The sequence below is a fragment of the Chiloscyllium plagiosum genome, unplaced genomic scaffold, assembly GCF_037043375.1.
Source record: "Chiloscyllium plagiosum isolate Xiang-an unplaced genomic scaffold, Cpla_swu_hap1 HiC_scaffold_16, whole genome shotgun sequence".
NCBI classification, from domain to species: Eukaryota; Metazoa; Chordata; class Chondrichthyes; order Orectolobiformes; family Hemiscylliidae; genus Chiloscyllium; species Chiloscyllium plagiosum.
The window spans coordinates 70,257,329-70,281,882 of NW_028270154.1; positions in this window are offsets into that span (position 1 = coordinate 70,257,329).

Sequence of the window (24,554 nt, forward strand, 5' to 3'; positions counted from 1 at the left end):
TTCATCAAACGTATGATTTAAATTAGCATCATTGAATGTTAAAAAACGCTTGATTCATTAAATGTAGGACTGATGCTTTTTGAATGAATGAATTGAGTTTGTTTCATTGAATGAATGCAGTAAGCTCCAGACCTTGCACTCATTAGATACGCTCTACTTATTGAATTAACAGGTTCGGTTTGATTCATTGAAAGAATGCGTTCAGCTGGTTTCATTGAATCAATGATTAACTTTTGATTCCTTGACTGTACGTTTGAAGATTGAATCAAAGAATAAAACCTGTTTCATTGAATGAATGTGCAAAGCCCGAGACATTGCATTCGTGAGATTAGATCCATTTATTGAATCAACACGTGCAATTTATTTCATTAAATGAATCAGATTAGTTTGATGCACTGAATAAATGAATGCATTTTATTTCAGCAAATAAATTAATGCAGTTTGTCTCATTAGATGTATGAGCAAAGTTAGTTTCGTTGAATCAATGAATATCGTTTGATTTATTGAATATACAATTGAAGTTTGTTTAAATGAATGAATGCAATTTGTTTCATTGAATGAATGCGTTAAGCTCCAGACATTATACTCATGAGATAAGCTGTACTCGTTGAATTAACACGTTCAGTTTGTTTCAGTGAAAGCGTTTAGTTAATTTCTTTGAAACAATGAATAACGTTTGATTTATTGAATGTACGTTTGAAGATTGAATCAAAGAATGAAGGTTGTTTCAATGAATGAATGTGTAAAGCTCACGACATTGTATTCCTGTGATTAGATTTATTGAATTGGAACATGCAGTTTGTTTCTTTGAATTAAACAGTTTTGTTTGATGCCCTGAATGAATGCATTTTGTTTCAGCAAGTCAATGAGGGCAGTTTAATTCATGAGATGTATGAACACAATCAGCACATCAAACCGCACTCATCGATTCAATGAAACAAACTGCACGTGTTAGTTCATAAATACAATGTCTCGAGTTTAAGGCATTCATTCAATGAAACCAACCGCATTCACTCATTCATTGAAAGAAACTTCAATTGTACATTCAATCAATCAAACGTTATTCATTGATTCAATGAAACTAACTTAACTCAAACATTTAATGAATCAAGCTGCATTAATTTATCTACTGAAACAAAATACATTCATTCGTTCTCGCCAGTGAATCAATGCGCACACGTTCATTCAATGAAAAATCTGCACGTGTTAATTCAATGAGTAGAGCTTATTTCATGAATACAATGTCTCGAACTTAACACATTTATTCAATGAAACAAACTGCATTTATTCACTTAACCAAACTTCAATCCTACTTTCCATATATCAATCGTTATTCATTGATTCTATGAAACTAACTTGACACATTAATTCAATGAAACAACTGCACATGTTAATTCAATGACTAGAACTTAGTTTCTGAATACAATGTCTCGAGCTTAAGGTATTCATTCAATGAAACAAACTAGCATCGTACGTTCAATGAATCAAACATTATTTTTTGATTCAATGAATCTGTCTAATATCATACATTTCATGAAATAAACTGCACTCAGTCATTCAATGAAACAAACTGATCGTCTTTTTTCAATGAGGAGAGGTTATCTCATGAATACAGTGTCTCGAGGTGAACGCCTTCATTCAATGAAACGAACGGCATTCATTCATGCATTGAATGAAACTTCAATCGTGTACTCATTGAATCAAGCGTTATTCATTGATTCAATGAAACAAACATAACTCATACTTCTAAAGAATGAAATGGCGCTCAAAGATTTGCTGAAACCAACTGCATTTATTCAGTCATTCGGTGCATCAACTGCACTCATTCATTCAATGAAACAAAAATCACGTGATCATGCGAAGAGCTTATCTCATGAAATACAATATCTCGAGCCTGACGTACATTAAATGAATGTGACAAGTTAGCTTCATTGAATTAATGAATAACGTGTGATTCATTGAATGTACTATCGAAGTTTCATTCAATGATTGCATGCCGTTTGTTTCATTGAATCAATGCCTTAGGCTCGAGTCATTGCATGCATGAAATATCCTCTACTCATTGAGTCGACGTGTAGTTTTTTTCATTGAATGAATGAGTTCATTTTGTGCCAGTAAATAAATGAGTGCAGTTGGATTCAGTGAATGAATGTGCCAAGCTGAATCAATGAATAGCGTTTGATTGAATGTACGATTGTCGTTTCATTAAATGAATGAATGAATGAATGAATGAATGCAGTTTGTTTCATTCTGTGAATGCGGTAGGCTTGACACATTGGATTCGTAAGGTGCATTGAAGTAACAGGTGCAGTTTGTTTCATTGAATGAATGAGTGCAGTTGGTTTCAGTAAATAAATGAATACAGTTTGATTCATCAAACGTATGATTTAAATTAGCATCATAGAATGTTAAAAAAAACGCTTGATTCATTAAATGTACGATTGATGCTTTTTGAATGAATGAATTGAGTTTGTTTCATTGAATGAATGCGTTCAGCTGGCTTCATTGAATCAATGATTAACTCTTGATTTATTGACTGTACGTTTGAAGATTGAATCAAAGAATAAAAGTTGTTTCAGTGAATGAATGTGCAAAGCCCGAGACATTGCATTCGTGAGATTAGATCCATTTATTAAATCAACACGTGCAATTTTTTTCATTAAATGAATCAGATTAGTTTGATGCACTGAATAAATGAATGCATTTTATTTCAGCAAATAAATTAATGCAGTTTGTCTCATTAGATGTATGAGCAAAGTTAGTTTCGTTGAATCAATGAATATCGTTTGATTTATTGAATATACAATTGAAGTTTGTTTAAATGAATGAATGCAATTTGTTTCATTGAATGAATGCGTTTCGCTCCAGACATTATACTCATGAGATAAGCTCTACTCATTGAATTAACACGTTCAGTTTGTTTCAATGAAAGCGTTTAGTTAGTTTCTTTGAATCAATGAATAACGTTTGAAGATTGAATCAAAGAATGAAGGTTGTTTCAATGAATGAATGTGTAAAGCTCACATTGTATTCCTGTGATTAGATTTATTGAATTGCAACATGCAGTTTGTTTCTTTGAATTAAACAGATTTGTTTTATGCGCTGAATGAATGCATTGTGTTTCTGCAAGTCAATGAATGCAGTTTGATTCATGAGATGTATGAACACATTCAGCACATCAAACTGCACTCATTGATTCAATGAAACAAACTGCACGTGTTAGTTCAAGATAGAGCTTATCTCATAAATACAATGTCTCGAGCTTAAGGTATTCATTCAGTGAAACAAACTAGCATCGTACGTTCAATGAATCAAACATTATTTTTTGATTCAATGAATCTGACTAATATCATACATTTCATGAATCAAACTCTACCTTTTTATTTACTGAAATAAACTGCACTCAGTCATTCAATGAAACAAACTGCTCGTCTTTTTTCAATGAGGAGAAGTTATCTCATGATTACAATGTCTTGAGCCTGACGTACATTAAATGAATGTGCCAAGTTAGCTTCATTGAATTAATGAATAACGTGTGATTCATTGAATGTACTATCGAAGTTTCATTCAATGATTGCATGCCGTTTGTTTCATTGAATCAATGCCTTAGGCTCGAGTCATTGCATGCATGAAATATCCTCTACTCATTGAGTCGACGTGTAGTTTTTTTCATTGAATGAATGAGTTCAGTTTGTGCCAGTAAATAAATGAGTGCAGTTGGATTCAGTGAATGAATGTGCCAAGCTGAATCAATGAATAGCGTTTGATTGAATGTACGATTGTCGTTTCATTAAATGAATGAATGAATGAATGAATGAATGCAGTTTGTTTCATTCTGTGAATGCGGTAGGCTTGACACATTGGATTCGTAAGGTGCATTGAAGTAACAGGTGCAGTTTGTTTCATTGAATGAATGAGTGCAGTTGGTTTCAGTAAATAAATGAATACAGTTTGATTCATCAAACGTATGATTTAAATTAGCATCATAGAATGTTAAAAAAACGCTTGATTCATTAAATGTACGATTGATGCTATTTGAATGAATGAATTGAGTTTGTTTCATTGAATGAATGCGTTCAGCTGGTTTCATTGAATCAATGATTAACTCTTGATTTATTGACTGTACGTTTGAAGATTGAATCAAAGAATAAAAGTTGTTTCATTGAATGAATGTGCAAAGCCCGAGTCATTGCATTCGTGAGATTAGATCCATTTATTAAATCAACACGTGCAATTTTTTTCATTAAATGAATCAGATTAGTTTGATGCACTGAATGAATGAATGCATTTTGTTTCAGCAAATAAATGAATGCAGTTTGACTCATTAGATGTATGAGCAAAGTCTGTTTCGTTGAATCAATGAATATCGTTTGATTTATTGAATATACAATTGAAGTTTGTTTAAATGAATGAATGCAATTTGTTTCATTGAATGAATGCGTTAAGCTCCAGACATTATACTCATGAGATAAGCTGTACTCGTTGAATTAACACGTTCAGTTTGTTTCAGTGAAAGCGTTTAGTTAGTTTCTTTGAAACAATGAATAACGTTTGATTTATTGAATGTACGTTTGAAGATTGAATCAAAGAATGAAGGTTGTTTCAATGAATGAATGTGTAAAGCTCACGACATTGTATTCCTGTGATTAGATTTATTGAATTGGAACATGCAGTTTGTTTCTTTGAATTAAACAGTTTTGTTTGATGCCCTGAATGAATGCATTTTGTTTCTGCAAGTCAATGAGGGCAGTTTGATTCATGAGATGTATGAACACATTCAGCACATCAAGCCGCACTCATCGATTCAATGAAACAAACTGCACGTGTTAGTTCATAAATACAATGTCTCGAGCTTAAGGCATTCATTCAATGAAACCAACCGCATTCACTCATTCATTGAAAGAAACATCAATTGTACATTCAATCAATCAAACGTTATTCATTGATTCAATGAAACTAACTTAAACATTTAATGAATCAAGCTGCATTAATTTATCTACTGAAACAAAATACATTCATTCGTTCTCGCCAGTGAATCAATGCGCACACGTTCATTCAATGAAAAATCTGCACGTGTTAATTCAATGAGTAGAGCTTATTTCATGAATACAATGTCTCGAACTTAACACATTTATTCAATGAAACAAACTGCATTTATTCACTTAACCAAACTTCAATCCTACTTTCCATATATCAATCGTTATTCATTGTTTCTATGAAACTAACTTGACACATTAATTCAATGAAACAACTGCACATGTTAATTCAATGACTAGAACTTAGTTTCTGAATACAATGTCTCGAGCTTAAGGTATTCATTCAATGAAACAAACTAGCATCGTACGTTCAATGAATCAAACATTATTTTTTGATTCAATGAATCTGTCTAATATCATACATTTCATGAAATAAACTGCACTCAGTCATTCAATGAAACAAACTGATCGTCTTTTTTCAATGAGGAGAGGTTATCTCATGAATACAGTGTCTCGAGGTGAACGCCTTCATTCAATGAAACGAAGGGCATTCATTCATGCATTGAATGAAACTTCAATCGTGTACTCATTGAATCAAGCGTTATTCATTGATTCAATGAAACAAACATAACTCATACTTCTAAAGAATGAAATGGCGCTCAAAGATTTGCTGAAACCAACTGCATTTATTCAGTCATTCGGTGCATCAACTGCACTCATTCATTCAATGAAACAAAAATCACGTGATCATGCGAAGAGCTTATCTCATGAAATACAATATCTCGAGCCTGACGTACATTAAATGAATGTGACAAGTTAGCTTCATTGAATTAATGAATAACGTGTGATTCATTGAATGTACTATCGAAGTTTCATTCAATGATTGCATGCCGTTTGTTTCATTGAATCAATGCCTTAGGCTCGAGTCATTGCATGCATGAAATTTCCTCTACTCATTGAGTCGACGTGTAGTTTTTTTCATTGAATGAATGAGTTCAGTTTGTGCCAGTAAATAAATGAGTGCAGTTGGATTCAGTGAATGAATGTGCCAAGCTGAATCAATGAATAGCGTTTGATTGAATGTACGATTGTCGTTTCATTAAATGAATGAATGAATGAATGAATGAATGCAGTTTGTTTCATTCTGTGAATGCGGTAGGCTTGACACATTGGATTCGTAAGGTGCATTGAAGTAACAGGTGCAGTTTGTTTCATTGAATGAATGAGTGCAGTTGGTTTCAGTAAATAAATGAATACAGTTTGATTCATCAAACGTATGATTTAAATTAGCATCATAGAATGTTAAAAAAACGCTTGATTCATTAAATGTACGATTGATGCTTTTTGAATGAATGAATTGAGTTTGTTTCATTGAATGAATGCGTTCAGCTGGTTTCATTGAATCAATGATTAACTCTTGATTTATTGACTGTACGTTTGAAGATTGAATCAAAGAATAAAAGTTGTTTCATTGAATGAATGTGCAAAGCCCGAGACATTGCATTCGTGAGATTAGATCCATTTATTAAATCAACACGTTCAATTTTTTTCATTAAATGAATCAGATTAGTTTGATGCACTGAATAAATGAATGCATTTTATTTCAGCAAATAAATGAATGCAGTTTGTCTCATTAGATGTATGAGCAAAGTCTGTTTCGTTGAATCAATGAATATCGTTTGATTTATTGAATATACAATTGAAGTTTGTTTAAATGAATGAATGCAATTTGTTTCATTGAATGAATGCGTTTCGCTCCAGACATTATACTCATGAGATAAGCTCTACTTATTGAATTAACACGTTCAGTTTGTTTCAATGAAAGCGTTTAGTTAGTTTCTTTGAATCAATGAATAACGTTTGATTAATAGAATATACGTTTGAAGATTGAATCAAAGAATGAAGGTTGTTTCAATGAATGAATGTGTAAAGCTCACATTGTATTCCTGTGATTAGATTTATTGAATTGCAACATGCAGTTTGTTTCTTTGAATTAAACAGATTTGTTTTATGCGCTGAATGAATGCATTGTGTTTCTGCAAGTCAATGAATGCAGTTTGATTCATGAGATGTATGAACACATTCAGCACATCAACCTGCACTCATTGATTCAATGAAACAAACTGCACGTGTTAGTTCAAGATAGAGTTTATCTCATAAATACACTGTCTCGAGCTTTAGGTATTCATTCAATGAAACAAACTAGCATCGTACGTTCAATGAATCAAACATTATTTTTTGATTCAATGAATCTTACTAATATCATACATTTCATGAATCAAACTCTACCTTTTTATTTACTGAAATAAACTGCACTCAGTCATTCAATGAAACAAACTGCTCGTCTTTTTTCAATGAGGAGAAGTTATCTCATGATTACAATGTCTTGAGCCTGACGTACATTAAATGAATGTGCCAAGTTAGCTTCATTGAATTAATGAATAACGTGTGATTCATTGAATGTACTATCGAAGTTTCATTCAATGATTGCATGCCGTTTGTTTGATTGAATCAATGCCTTAGGCTCTAGTCATTGCATGCATGAAATATCCTCTATTCATTGAGTCGACGTGTAGTTTTTTTCATTGAATGAATGAGTTCAGTTTGTGCCAGTAAATAAATGAGTGCAGATGGATTCAGTGAATGAATGTGCCAAGCTGAATCAATGAATAGCGTTTGATTGAATGTACGATTGTCGTTTCATTAAATGAATGAATGAATGAATGAATGAATGCAGTTTGTTTCATTCTGTGAATGCGGTAGGCTTGACACATTGGATTCGTAAGGTGCATTGAAGTAACAGGTGCAGTTTGTTTCATTGAATGAATGAGTGCAGTTGGTTTCAGTAAATAAATGAAAGCAGTTTGATTCATCAAACGTATGCTTTAAATTAGCATCATAGAATGTAAAAAAAACGCTTGATTCATTAAATGTACGATTGATGCTTTTTGAATGAATGAATTGAGTTTGTTTCATTGAATGAATGCGTTCAGCTGGTTTCATTGAATCAATGATTAACTCTTGATTTATTGACTGTACGTTTGAAGATTGAATCAAAGAATAAAAGTTGTTTCATTGAATGAATGTGCAAAGCCCGAGACATTGCATTCGTGAGATTAGATCCATTTATTAAATCAACACGTGCAATTTTTTTCATTAAATGAATCAGATTAGTTTGATGCACTGAATGAATGAATGCATTTTGTTTCAGCAAATAAATGAATGCAGTTTGACTCATTAGATGTATGAGCAAAGTCTGTTTCGTTGAATCAATGAATATCGTTTGATTTATTGAATATACAATTGAAGTTTGTTTAAATGAATGAATGCAATTTGTTTCATTGAAAGAATGCGTTAAGCTCCAGACATTATACTCATGAGATAAGCTGTACTCGTTGAATTAACACGTTCAGTTTGTTTCAGTGAAAGCGTTTAGTTAATTTCTTTGAAACAATGAATAACGTTTGATTTATTGAATGTACGTTTGAAGATTGAATCAAAGAATGAAGGTTGTTTCAATGAATGAATGTGTAAAGCTCACGACATTGTATTCCTGTGATTAGATTTATTGAATTGGAACATGCAGTTTGTTTCTTTGAATTAAACAGTTTTGTTTGATGCCCTGAATGAATGCATTTTGTTTCAGCAAGTCAATGAGGGCAGTTTGATTCATGAGATGTATGAACACAATCAGCACATCAAACCGCACTTATCGATTCAATGAAACAAACTGCACGTGTTAGTTCATAAATACAATGTCTCGAGCTTAAGGCATTCATTCAATGAAACCAACCGCATTCACTCATTCATTGAAAGAAACTTCAATTGTACATTCAATCAATCAAACGTTATTCATTGATTCAATGAAACTAACTTAACTCAAACATTTAATGAATCAAGCTGCATTAATTTATCTACTGAAACAAAATACATTCATTCGTTCTCGCCAGTGAATCAATGCGCACACGTTCATTCAATGAAAAATCTGCACGTGTTAATTCAATGAGTAGAGCTTATTTCATGAATACAATGTCTCGAACTTACATTTATTCAATGAAACAAACTGCATTTATTCACTTAACCAAACTTCAATCCTACTTTCCATATATCAATCGTTATTCATTGATTCTATGAAACTAACTTGACACATTAATTCAATGAAACAACTGCACATGTTAATTCAATGACTAGAACTTAGTTTCTGAATACAATGTCTCGAGCTTTTTTCAATGAAACAAACTAGCATCGTACGTTCAATGAATCAAACATTATTTTTTGATTCAATGAATCTGTCTAATATCATACATTTCATGAAATAAACTGCACTCAGTCATTCAATGAAACAAACTGATCGGCTTTTTTCAATGAGGAGAGGTTATCTCATGAATACAGTGTCTCGAGGTGAACGCCTTCATTCAATGAAACGAAGGGCATTCATTCATGCATTGAATGAAACTTCAATCGTGTACTCATTGAATCAAGCGTTATTCATTGATTCAATGAAACAAACATAACTCATACTTCTAAAGAATGAAATGGCGCTCAAAGATTTGCTGAAAGCAACTGCATTTATTCAGTCATTCGGTGCATCAACTGCACTCATTCATTCAATGAAACAAACTGCACGTGATCATTCGAAGAGCTTATCTCATGAAATACAATATCTCGAGCCTGACGTACATTAAATGAATGTGCCAAGTTAGCTTCATTGAATTAATGAATAACGTGTGATTCATTGAATGTACTATTGAAGTTTCATTCAATGATTGCATGCCGTTTGTTTCATTGAATCAATGCCTTAGGCTCGAGTCATTGCATGCATGATATATTCTCTACTCATTGACTCGACGTGCAGTTTTTTACATTGATTGAATGAGTGCAGTTTGTATCAGTAAATAAATGAGTGCAGTTGGATTCAGTGAATGAATGTGCCAAGTTGAATCAATGAATAGCGTTTGGTACATTCAATGTACGATTGTGGTTTCATTAAATTAATGAAAGAATGAATGAATGCAGTTTGTTTCATTCTGTGAATGCGGTAGGCTTGACACATTGGATTCATAAGGTGCATTGAAGTAACAGGTGCAGTTTGTTTCATTGAATGAATGAGTGCAGTTGGTTTCAGTAAAGAAATGAATGCAGTTTGATTCATCAAACGTATGATTTAAATTAGCATCATTGAATGTTAAAAAACGCTTGATTCATTAAATGTAGGACTGATGCTTTTTGAATGAATGAATTGAGTTTGTTTCATTGAATGAATGCAGTAAGCTCCAGACCTTGCACTCATTAGATACGCTCTACTTATTGAATTAACAGGTTCGGTTTGATTCATTGAAAGAATGCGTTCAGCTGGTTTCATTGAATCAATGATTAACTTTTGATTCCTTGACTGTACGTTTGAAGATTGAATCAAAGAATAAAACCTGTTTCATTGAATGAATGTGCAAAGCCCGAGACATTGCATTCGTGAGATTAGATCCATTTATTGAATCAACACGTGCAATTTATTTCATTAAATGAATCAGATTAGTTTGATGCACTGAATAAATGAATGCATTTTATTTCAGCAAATAAATTAATGCAGTTTGTCTCATTAGATGTATGAGCAAAGTTAGTTTCGTTGAATCAATGAATATCGTTTGATTTATTGAATATACAATTGAAGTTTGTTTAAATGAATGAATGCAATTTGTTTCATTGAATGAATGCGTTAAGCTCCAGACATTATACTCATGAGATAAGCTGTACTCGTTGAATTAACACGTTCAGTTTGTTTCAGTGAAAGCGTTTAGTTAATTTCTTTGAAACAATGAATAACGTTTGATTTATTGAATGTACGTTTGAAGATTGAATCAAAGAATGAAGGTTGTTTCAATGAATGAATGTGTAAAGCTCACGACATTGTATTCCTGTGATTAGATTTATTGAATTGGAACATGCAGTTTGTTTCTTTGAATTAAACAGTTTTGTTTGATGCCCTGAATGAATGCATTTTGTTTCAGCAAGTCAATGAGGGCAGTTTAATTCATGAGATGTATGAACACAATCAGCACATCAAACCGCACTCATCGATTCAATGAAACAAACTGCACGTGTTAGTTCATAAATACAATGTCTCGAGTTTAAGGCATTCATTCAATGAAACCAACCGCATTCACTCATTCATTGAAAGAAACTTCAATTGTACATTCAATCAATCAAACGTTATTCATTGATTCAATGAAACTAACTTAACTCAAACATTTAATGAATCAAGCTGCATTAATTTATCTACTGAAACAAAATACATTCATTCGTTCTCGCCAGTGAATCAATGCGCACACGTTCATTCAATGAAAAATCTGCACGTGTTAATTCAATGAGTAGAGCTTATTTCATGAATACAATGTCTCGAACTTAACACATTTATTCAATGAAACAAACTGCATTTATTCACTTAACCAAACTTCAATCCTACTTTCCATATATCAATCGTTATTCATTGATTCTATGAAACTAACTTGACACATTAATTCAATGAAACAACTGCACATGTTAATTCAATGACTAGAACTTAGTTTCTGAATACAATGTCTCGAGCTTAAGGTATTCATTCAATGAAACAAACTAGCATCGTACGTTCAATGAATCAAACATTATTTTTTGATTCAATGAATCTGTCTAATATCATACATTTCATGAAATAAACTGCACTCAGTCATTCAATGAAACAAACTGATCGTCTTTTTTCAATGAGGAGAGGTTATCTCATGAATACAGTGTCTCGAGGTGAACGCCTTCATTCAATGAAACGAACGGCATTCATTCATGCATTGAATGAAACTTCAATCGTGTACTCATTGAATCAAGCGTTATTCATTGATTCAATGAAACAAACATAACTCATACTTCTAAAGAATGAAATGGCGCTCAAAGATTTGCTGAAACCAACTGCATTTATTCAGTCATTCGGTGCATCAACTGCACTCATTCATTCAATGAAACAAAAATCACGTGATCATGCGAAGAGCTTATCTCATGAAATACAATATCTCGAGCCTGACGTACATTAAATGAATGTGACAAGTTAGCTTCATTGAATTAATGAATAACGTGTGATTCATTGAATGTACTATCGAAGTTTCATTCAATGATTGCATGCCGTTTGTTTCATTGAATCAATGCCTTAGGCTCGAGTCATTGCATGCATGAAATATCCTCTACTCATTGAGTCGACGTGTAGTTTTTTTCATTGAATGAATGAGTTCATTTTGTGCCAGTAAATAAATGAGTGCAGTTGGATTCAGTGAATGAATGTGCCAAGCTGAATCAATGAATAGCGTTTGATTGAATGTACGATTGTCGTTTCATTAAATGAATGAATGAATGAATGAATGAATGCAGTTTGTTTCATTCTGTGAATGCGGTAGGCTTGACACATTGGATTCGTAAGGTGCATTGAAGTAACAGGTGCAGTTTGTTTCATTGAATGAATGAGTGCAGTTGGTTTCAGTAAATAAATGAATACAGTTTGATTCATCAAACGTATGATTTAAATTAGCATCATAGAATGTTAAAAAAACGCTTGATTCATTAAATGTACGATTGATGCTATTTGAATGAATGAATTGAGTTTGTTTCATTGAATGAATGCGTTCAGCTGGTTTCATTGAATCAATGATTAACTCTTGATTTATTGACTGTACGTTTGAAGATTGAATCAAAGAATAAAAGTTGTTTCATTGAATGAATGTGCAAAGCCCGAGTCATTGCATTCGTGAGATTAGATCCATTTATTAAATCAACACGTGCAATTTTTTTCATTAAATGAATCAGATTAGTTTGATGCACTGAATGAATGAATGCATTTTGTTTCAGCAAATAAATGAATGCAGTTTGACTCATTAGATGTATGAGCAAAGTCTGTTTCGTTGAATCAATGAATATCGTTTGATTTATTGAATATACAATTGAAGTTTGTTTAAATGAATGAATGCAATTTGTTTCATTGAATGAATGCGTTAAGCTCCAGACATTATACTCATGAGATAAGCTGTACTCGTTGAATTAACACGTTCAGTTTGTTTCAGTGAAAGCGTTTAGTTAGTTTCTTTGAAACAATGAATAACGTTTGATTTATTGAATGTACGTTTGAAGATTGAATCAAAGAATGAAGGTTGTTTCAATGAATGAATGTGTAAAGCTCACGACATTGTATTCCTGTGATTAGATTTATTGAATTGGAACATGCAGTTTGTTTCTTTGAATTAAACAGTTTTGTTTGATGCCCTGAATGAATGCATTTTGTTTCTGCAAGTCAATGAGGGCAGTTTGATTCATGAGATGTATGAACACATTCAGCACATCAAGCCGCACTCATCGATTCAATGAAACAAACTGCACGTGTTAGTTCATAAATACAATGTCTCGAGCTTAAGGCATTCATTCAATGAAACCAACCGCATTCACTCATTCATTGAAAGAAACATCAATTGTACATTCAATCAATCAAACGTTATTCATTGATTCAATGAAACTAACTTAAACATTTAATGAATCAAGCTGCATTAATTTATCTACTGAAACAAAATACATTCATTCGTTCTCGCCAGTGAATCAATGCGCACACGTTCATTCAATGAAAAATCTGCACGTGTTAATTCAATGAGTAGAGCTTATTTCATGAATACAATGTCTCGAACTTAACACATTTATTCAATGAAACAAACTGCATTTATTCACTTAACCAAACTTCAATCCTACTTTCCATATATCAATCGTTATTCATTGTTTCTATGAAACTAACTTGACACATTAATTCAATGAAACAACTGCACATGTTAATTCAATGACTAGAACTTAGTTTCTGAATACAATGTCTCGAGCTTAAGGTATTCATTCAATGAAACAAACTAGCATCGTACGTTCAATGAATCAAACATTATTTTTTGATTCAATGAATCTGTCTAATATCATACATTTCATGAAATAAACTGCACTCAGTCATTCAATGAAACAAACTGATCGTCTTTTTTCAATGAGGAGAGGTTATCTCATGAATACAGTGTCTCGAGGTGAACGCCTTCATTCAATGAAACGAAGGGCATTCATTCATGCATTGAATGAAACTTCAATCGTGTACTCATTGAATCAAGCGTTATTCATTGATTCAATGAAACAAACATAACTCATACTTCTAAAGAATGAAATGGCGCTCAAAGATTTGCTGAAACCAACTGCATTTATTCAGTCATTCGGTGCATCAACTGCACTCATTCATTCAATGAAACAAAAATCACGTGATCATGCGAAGAGCTTATCTCATGAAATACAATATCTCGAGCCTGACGTACATTAAATGAATGTGACAAGTTAGCTTCATTGAATTAATGAATAACGTGTGATTCATTGAATGTACTATCGAAGTTTCATTCAATGATTGCATGCCGTTTGTTTCATTGAATCAATGCCTTAGGCTCGAGTCATTGCATGCATGAAATATCCTCTACTCATTGAGTCGACGTGTAGTTTTTTTCATTGAATGAATGAGTTCAGTTTGTGCCAGTAAATAAATGAGTGCAGTTGGATTCAGTGAATGAATGTGCCAAGCTGAATCAATGAATAGCGTTTGATTGAATGTACGATTGTCGTTTCATTAAATGAATGAATGAATGAATGAATGAATGCAGTTTGTTTCATTCTGTGAATGCGGTAGGCTTGACACATTGGATTCGTAAGGTGCATTGAAGTAACAGGTGCAGTTTGTTTCATTGAATGAATGAGTGCAGTTGGTTTCAGTAAATAAATGAATACAGTTTGATTCATCAAACGTATGATTTAAATTAGCATCATAGAATGTTAAAAAAACGCTTGATTCATTAAATGTACGATTGATGCTTTTTGAATGAATGAATTGAGTTTGTTTCATTGAATGAATGCGTTCAGCTGGTTTCATTGAATCAATGATTAACTCTTGATTTATTGACTGTACGTTTGAAGATTGAATCAAAGAATAAAAGTTGTTTCATTGAATGAATGTGCAAAGCCCGAGACATTGCATTCGTGAGATTAGATCCATTTATTAAATCAACACGTTCAATTTTTTTCATTAAATGAATCAGATTAGTTTGATGCACTGAATAAATGAATGCATTTTATTTCAGCAAATAAATGAATGCAGTTTGTCTCATTAGATGTATGAGCAAAGTCTGTTTCGTTGAATCAATGAATATCGTTTGATTTATTGAATATACAATTGAAGTTTGTTTAAATGAATGAATGCAATTTGTTTCATTGAATGAATGCGTTTCGCTCCAGACATTATACTCATGAGATAAGCTCTACTTATTGAATTAACACGTTCAGTTTGTTTCAATGAAAGCGTTTAGTTAGTTTCTTTGAATCAATGAATAACGTTTGATTAATAGAATATACGTTTGAAGATTGAATCAAAGAATGAAGGTTGTTTCAATGAATGAATGTGTAAAGCTCACATTGTATTCCTGTGATTAGATTTATTGAATTGCAACATGCAGTTTGTTTCTTTGAATTAAACAGATTTGTTTTATGCGCTGAATGAATGCATTGTGTTTCTGCAAGTCAATGAATGCAGTTTGATTCATGAGATGTATGAACACATTCAGCACATCAACCTGCACTCATTGATTCAATGAAACAAACTGCACGTGTTAGTTCAAGATAGAGTTTATCTCATAAATACACTGTCTCGAGCTTTAGGTATTCATTCAATGAAACAAACTAGCATCGTACGTTCAATGAATCAAACATTATTTTTTGATTCAATGAATCTGACTAATATCATACATTTCATGAATCAAACTCTACCTTTTTATTTACTGAAATAAACTGCACTCAGTCATTCAATGAAACAAACTGCTCGTCTTTTTTCAATGAGGAGAAGTTATCTCATGATTACAATGTCTTGAGCCTGACGTACATTAAATGAATGTGCCAAGTTAGCTTCATTGAATTAATGAATAACGTGTGATTCATTGAATGTACTATCGAAGTTTCATTCAATGATTGCATGCCGTTTGTTTGATTGAATCAATGCCTTAGGCTCTAGTCATTGCATGCATGAAATATCCTCTACTCATTGAGTCGACGTGTAGTTTTTTTCATTGAATGAATGAGTTCAGTTTGTGCCAGTAAATAAATGAGTGCAGATGGATTCAGTGAATGAATGTGCCAAGCTGAATCAATGAATAGCGTTTGATTGAATGTACGATTGTCGTTTCATTAAATGAATGAATGAATGAATGAATGAATGCAGTTTGTTTCATTCTGTGAATGCGGTAGGCTTGACACATTGGATTCGTAAGGTGCATTGAAGTAACAGGTGCAGTTTGTTTCATTGAATGAATGAGTGCAGTTGGTTTCAGTAAATAAATGAAAGCAGTTTGATTCATCAAACGTATGCTTTAAATTAGCATCATAGAATGTAAAAAAAACGCTTGATTCATTAAATGTACGATTGATGCTTTTTGAATGAATGAATTGAGTTTGTTTCATTGAATGAATGCGTTCAGCTGGTTTCATTGAATCAATGATTAACTCTTGATTTATTGACTGTACGTTTGAAGATTGAATCAAAGAATAAAAGTTGTTTCATTGAATGAATGTGCAAAGCCCGAGACATTGCATTCGTGAGATTAGATCCATTTATTAAATCAACACGTGCAATTTTTTTCATTAAATGAATCAGATTAGTTTGATGCACTGAATGAATGAATGCATTTTGTTTCAGCAAATAAATGAATGCAGTTTGACTCATTAGATGTATGAGCAAAGTCTGTTTCGTTGAATCAATGAATATCGTTTGATTTATTGAATATACAATTGAAGTTTGTTTAAATGAATGAATGCAATTTGTTTCATTGAAAGAATGCGTTAAGCTCCAGACATTATACTCATGAGATAAGCTGTACTCGTTGAATTAACACGTTCAGTTTGTTTCAGTGAAAGCGTTTAGTTAATTTCTTTGAAACAATGAATAACGTTTGATTTATTGAATGTACGTTTGAAGATTGAATCAAAGAATGAAGGTTGTTTCAATGAATGAATGTGTAAAGCTCACGACATTGTATTCCTGTGATTAGATTTATTGAATTGGAACATGCAGTTTGTTTCTTTGAATTAAACAGTTTTGTTTGATGCCCTGAATGAATGCATTTTGTTTCAGCAAGTCAATGAGGGCAGTTTGATTCATGAGATGTATGAACACAATCAGCACATCAAACCGCACTTATCGATTCAATGAAACAAACTGCACGTGTTAGTTCATAAATACAATGTCTCGAGCTTAAGGCATTCATTCAATGAAACCAACCGCATTCACTCATTCATTGAAAGAAACTTCAATTGTACATTCAATCAATCAAACGTTATTCATTGATTCAATGAAACTAACTTAACTCAAACATTTAATGAATCAAGCTGCATTAATTTATCTACTGAAACAAAATACATTCATTCGTTCTCGCCAGTGAATCAATGCGCACACGTTCATTCAATGAAAAATCTGCACGTGTTAATTCAATGAGTAGAGCTTATTTCATGAATACAATGTCTCGAACTTAACACATTTATTCAATGAAACAAACTGCATTTATTCACTTAACCAAACTTCAATCCTACTTTCCATATATCAATCGTTATTCATTGATTCTATGAAACTAACTTGACACATTAATTCAATGAAACAACTGCACATGTTAATTCAATGACTAGAACTTAGTTTCTGAATACAATGTCTCGAGCTTAAGGTATTCATTCAATGAAACAAACTAGCATCGTACGTTCAATGAATCAAACATTATTTTTTGATTCAATGAATCTGTCCAATATCATACATTTCATGAAATAAACTGCACTCAGTCATTCAATGAAACAAACTGATCGTCTTTTTTCAATGAGGAGAGGTTATCTCATGAATACAGTGTCTCGAGGTGAACGCCTTCATTCAATGAAACGAAGGGCATTCATTCATGCATTGAATGAAACTTCAATCGTGTACTCATTGAATCAAGCGTTATTCATTGATTCAATGAAACAAACATAACTCATACTTCTAAAGAATGAAATGGCGCTCAAAGATTTGCTGAAACCAACTGCATTTATTCAGTCATTCGGTGCATCAACTGCACTCATTCATTCAATGAAACAAAAATCACGTGATCATGCGAAGAGCTTATCTCATGAAATACAATATCTCGAGCCTGACGTACATTAAATGAATGTGACAAGTTAGCTTCATTGAATTAATGAATAACGTGTGATTCATTGAATGTACTATCGAAGTTTCATTCAATGATTGCATGCCGTTTGTTTCATTGAATCAATGCCTTAGTTTCGAGTCATTGCATGCATGAAATAGCCTCTACTCATTGAGTCGACGTGTAGTTTTTTTCATTGAATGAATGAGTTCATTTTGTGCCAGTAAATAAATGAGTGCAGTTGGATTCAGTGAATGAATGTGCCAAGCTGAATCAATGAATAGCGTTTGATTGAATGTACTATTGTCGTTTCATTAAATGAATGAATGAATGAATGAATGAATGCAGTTTGTTTCATTCTGTGAATGCGGTAGGCTTGACACATTGGATTCGTAAGGTGCATTGAAGTAACAGGTGCAGTTTGTTTCATTGAATGAATGAGTGCAGTTGGTTTCAGTAAATAAATGAATACAGTTTGATTCATCAAACGTATGATTTAAATTAGCATCATAGAATGTTAAAAAAACGCTTGATTCATTAAATGTACGATTGATGCTTTTTGAATGAATGAATTGAGTTTGTTTCATTGAATGAATGCGTTCAGCTGGCTTCATTGAATCAATGATTAACTCTTGATTTATTGACTGTACGTTTGAAGATTGAATCAAAGAATAAAAGTTGTTTCAGTGAATGAATGTGCAAAGCCCGAGACATTGCATTCGTGAGATTAGATCCATTTATTAAATCAACACGTGCAATTTTTTTCATTAAATGAATCAGATTAGTTTGATGCACTGAATAAATGAATGCATTTTATTTCAGCAAATAAATTAATGCAGTTTGTCTCATTAGATGTATGAGCAAAGTCTGTTTCGTTGAATCAATGAATATCGTTTGATTTATTGAATATACAATTGAAGTTTGTTTAAATGAATGAATGCAATTTGTTTCATTGAATGAATGCGTTTCGCTCCAGACATTATACTCATGAGATAAGCTCTACTCATTGAATTAACACGTTCAGTTTGTTTCAATGAAAGCGTTTAGTTAGTTTCTTTGAATCAATGAATAACGTTTGAAGATTGAATCAAAGAATGAAGGTTGTTTCAATGAATGAATGTGTAAAGCTCACATTGTATTCCTGTGATTAGATTTATTGAATTGCAACATGCAGTTTGTTTCTTTGAATTAAACAGATTTGTTTTATGCGCTGAATGAATGCATTGTGTTTCTGCAAGTCAATGAATGCAGTTTGATTCATGAGATGTATGAACACATTCAGCACATCAAACTGCACTCATTGATTCAATGAAACAAACTGCACGTGTTAGTTCAAGATAGAGCTTATCTCATAAATACAATGTCTCGAGCTTAAGGTATTTATTCAGTGAAACAAACTAGCATCGTACGTTCAATGAATCAAACATTATTTTTTGATTCAATGAATCTGACTAATATCATACATTTCATGAATCAAACTCTACCTTTTTATTTACTGAAATAAACTGCACTCAGTCATTCAATGAAACAAACTGCTCGTCTTTTTTCAATGAGGAGAAGTTATCTCATGATTACAATGTCTTGAGCCTGACGTACATTAAATGAATGTGCCAAGTTAGCTTCATTGAATTAATGAATAACGTGTGATTCATTGAATGTACTATCGAAGTTTCATTCAATGATTGCATGCCGTTTGTTTCATTGAATCAATGCCTTAGGCTCGAGTCATTGCATGCATGAAATATCCTCTACTCATTGAGTCGACGTGTAGTTTTTTTCATTGAATGAATGAGTTCAGTTTGTGCCAGTAAATAAATGAGTGCAGTTGGATTCAGTGAATGAATGTGCCAAGCTGAATCAATGAATAGCGTTTGATTGAATGTACGATTGTCGTTTCATTAAATGAATGAATGAATGAATGAATGAATGCAGTTTGTTTCATTCTGTGAATGCGGTAGGCTTGACACATTGGATTCGTAAGGTGCATTGAAGTTACAGGTGCAGTTTGTTTCATTGAATGAATGAGTGCAGTTGGTTTCAGTAAATAAATGAATACAGTTTGATTCATCAAACGTATGATTTAAATTAGCATCATAGAATGTTAAAAAAACGCTTGATTCATTAAATGTACGATTGATGCTTTTTGAATGAATGAATTGAGTTTGTTTCATTGAATGAATGCGTTCAGCTGGTTTCATTGAATCAATGATTAACTCTTGATTTATTGACTGTACGTTTGAAGATTGAATCAAAGAATAAAAGTTGTTTCATTGAATGAATGTGCAAAGCCCGAGTCATTGCATTCGTGAGATTAGATCCATTTATTAAATCAACACGTGCAATTTTTTTCATTAAATGAATCAGATTAGTTTGATGCACTGAATGAATGAATGCATTTTGTTTCAGCAAATAAATGAATGCAGTTTGACTCATTAGATGTATGAGCAAAGTCTGTTTCGTTGAATCAATGAATATCGTTTGATTTATTGAATATACAATTGAAGTTTGTTTAAATGAATGAATGCAATTTGTTTCATTGAATGAATGCGTTAAGCTCCAGACATTATACTCATGAGATAAGCTGTACTCGTTGAATTAACACGTTCAGTTTGTTTCAGTGAAAGCGTTTAGTTAGTTTCTTTGAAACAATGAATAACGTTTGATTTATTGAATGTACGTTTGAAGATTGAATCAAAGAATGAAGGTTGTTTCAATGAATGAATGTGTAAAGCTCACGACATTGTATTCCTGTGATTAGATTTATTGAATTGGAACATGCAGTTTGTTTCTTTGAATTAAACAGTTTTGTTTGATGCTCTGAATGAATGCATTTTGTTTCTGCAAGTCAATGAGGTCAGTTTGATTCATGAGATGTATGAACACAATCAGCACATCAAGCCGCACTCATCGATTCAATGAAACAAACTGCACGTGTTAGTTCATAAATACAATGTCTCGAGCTTAAGGCATTCATTCAATGAAACCAACCGCATTCACTCATTCATTGAAAGAAACATCAATTGTACATTCAATCAATCAAACGTTATTCATTGATTCAATGAAACTAACTTAAACATTTAATGAATCAAGCTGCATTAATTTATCTACTGAAACAAAATACATTCATTCGTTCTCGCCAGTGAATCAATGCGCACACGTTCATTCAATGAAAAATCTGCACGTGTTAATTCAATGAGTAGAGCTTATTTCATGAATACAATGTCTCGAACTTAACACATTTATTCAATGAAACAAACTGCATTTATTCACTTAACCAAACTTCAATCCTACTTTCCATATATGAATCGTTATTCATTGTTTCTATGAAACTAACTTGACACATTAATTCAATGAAACAACTGCACATGTTAATTCAATGACTAGAACTTAGTTTCTGAATACAATGTCTCGAGCTTAAGGTATTCATTCAATGAAACAAACTAGCATCGTACGTTCAATGAATCAAACATTATTTTTGGATTCAATGAATCTGTCTAATATCATACATTTCATGAAATAAACTGCACTCAGTCATTCAATGAAACAAACTGATCGTCTTTTTTCAATGAGAAAAGGTTATCTCATGAATACAGTGTCTCGAGGTGAACGCCTTCATTCAATGAAACGAACGGCATTCATTCATGCATTGACTGAAACTTCAATCGTGTACTCATTGAATCAAGCGTTATTCATTGATTCAATGAAACAAACATAACTCATACTTCTAAAGAATGAAATGGCGCTCAAAGATTTGCTGAAAACAACTGCATTTATTCAGTCATTCGGTGCATCAACTGCACTCATTCATTCAATGAAACAAAAATCACGTGATCATGCGAAGAGCTTATCTCATGAAATACAATATCTCGAGCCTGACGTACATTAAATGAATGTGACAAGTTAGCTTCATTGAATTAATGAATAACGTGTGATTCATTGAATGTACTATCGAAGTTTCATTCAATGATTGCATGCCGTTTGTTTCATTGAATCAATGCCTTAGGCTCGAGTCATTGCATGCATGAAATATCCTCTACTCATTGAGTCGACGTGTAGTTTTTTTCATTGAATGAATGAGTTCAGTTTGTGCCAGTAAATAAATGAGTGCAGTTGGATTCAGTGAATGAATGTGCCAAGCTGAATCAATGAATAGCGTTTGATTGAATGTACGATTGTCGTTTCATTAAATGAATGAATGAATGAATGAATGAATGCAGTTTGTTTCATTCTGTGAATGCGGTAGGCTTGACACATTGGATTCTAAGGTGCATTGAAGTAACAGGTGCAGTTTGTTTCATTGAATGAATGAGTGCAGTTGGTTTCAGTAAATAAATGAATACAGTTTGATTCATCAAACGTATGATTTAAATTAGCATCATAGAATGTTAAAAAAACGCTTGATTCATTAAATGTACGATTGATGCTTTTTGAATGAATGAATTGAGTTTGTTTCATTGAATGAATGCGTTCAGCTGGTTTCATTGAATCAATGATTAACTCTTGATTTATTGACTGTACGTTTGAAGATTGAATCAAAGAATAAAAGTTGTTTCATTGAATGAATGTGCAAAGCCCGAGACATTGCATTCGTGAGATTAGATCCATTTATTAAATCAACACGTGCAATTTTTTTCATTAAATGAATCAGATTAGTTTGATGCACTGAATAAATGAATGCATTTTATTTCAGCAAATAAATTAATGCAGTTTGTCTCATTAGATGTATGAGCAAAGTTAGTTTCGTTGAATCAATGAATATCGTTTGATTTATTGAATATACAATTGAAGTTTGTTTAAATGAATGAATGCAATTTGTTTCATTGAATGAATGCGTTTCGCTCCAGACATTATACTCATGAGATAAGCTCTACTCATTGAATTAACACGTTCAGTTTGTTTCAATGAAAGCGTTTAGTTAGTTTCTTTGAATCAATGAATAACGTTTGATTAATAGAATATACGTTTGAAGATTGAATCAAAGAATGAAGGTTGTTTCAATGAATGAATGTGTAAAGCTCACGACATTGTATTCCTGTGATTAGATTTATTGAATTGGAACATGCAGTTTGTTTCTTTGAATTAAACAGTTTTGTTTGATGCCCTGAATGAATGCATTTTGTTTCTGCAAGTCAATGAGGGCAGTTTGATTCATGAGATGTATGAACACAATCAGCACATCAAGCCGCACTCATCGATTCAATGAAACAAACTGCACGTGTTAGTTCATAAATACAATGTCTCGAGCTTAAGGCATTCATTCAATGAAACCAACCGCATTCACTCATTCATTGAAAGAAACATCAATTGTACATTCAATCAATCAAACGTTATTCATTGATTCAATGAAACTAACTTAAACATTTAATGAATCAAGCTGCATTAATTTATCTACTGAAACAAAATACATTCATTCGTTCTCGCCAGTGAATCAATGCGCACACGTTCATTCAATGAAAAATCTGCACGTGTTAATTCAATGAGTAGAGCTTATTTCATGAATACAATGTCTCGAACTTAACACATTTATTCAATGAAACAAACTGCATTTATTCACTTAACCAAACTTCAATCCTACTTTCCATATATGAATCGTTATTCATTGTTTCTATGAAACTAACTTGACACATTAATTCAATGAAACAACTGCACATGTTAATTCAATTACTAGAACTTAGTTTCTGAATACAATGTCTCGAGCTTAAGGTATTCATTCAATGAAACAAACTAGCATCGTACGTTCAATGAATCAAACATTATTTTTTGATTCAATGAATCTGTCTAATATCATACATTTCATGAAATAAACTGCACTCAGTCATTCAATGAAACAAACTGATCGTCTTTTTTCAATGAGGAGAGGTTATCTCATGAATACAGTGTCTCGAGGTGAACGCCTTCATTCAATGAAACGAAGGGCATTCATTCATGCATTGAATGAAACTTCAATCGTGTACTCATTGAATCAAGCGTTATTCATTGATTCAATGAAACAAACATAACTCATACTTCTAAAGAATGAAATGGCGCTCAAAGATTTGCTGAAACCAACTGCATTTATTCAGTCATTCGGTGCATCAACTGCACTCATTCATTCAATGAAACAAAAATCACGTGATCATGCGAAGAGCTTATCTCATGAAATACAATATCTCGAGCCTGACGTACATTAAATGAATGTGACAAGTTAGCTTCATTGAATTAATGAATAACGTGTGATTCATTGAATGTACTATCGAAGTTTCATTCAATGATTGCATGCCGTTTGTTTCATTGAATCAATGCCTTAGGCTCGAGTCATTGCATGCATGAAATATCCTCTACTCATTGAGTCGACGTGTAGTTTTTTTCATTGAATGAATGA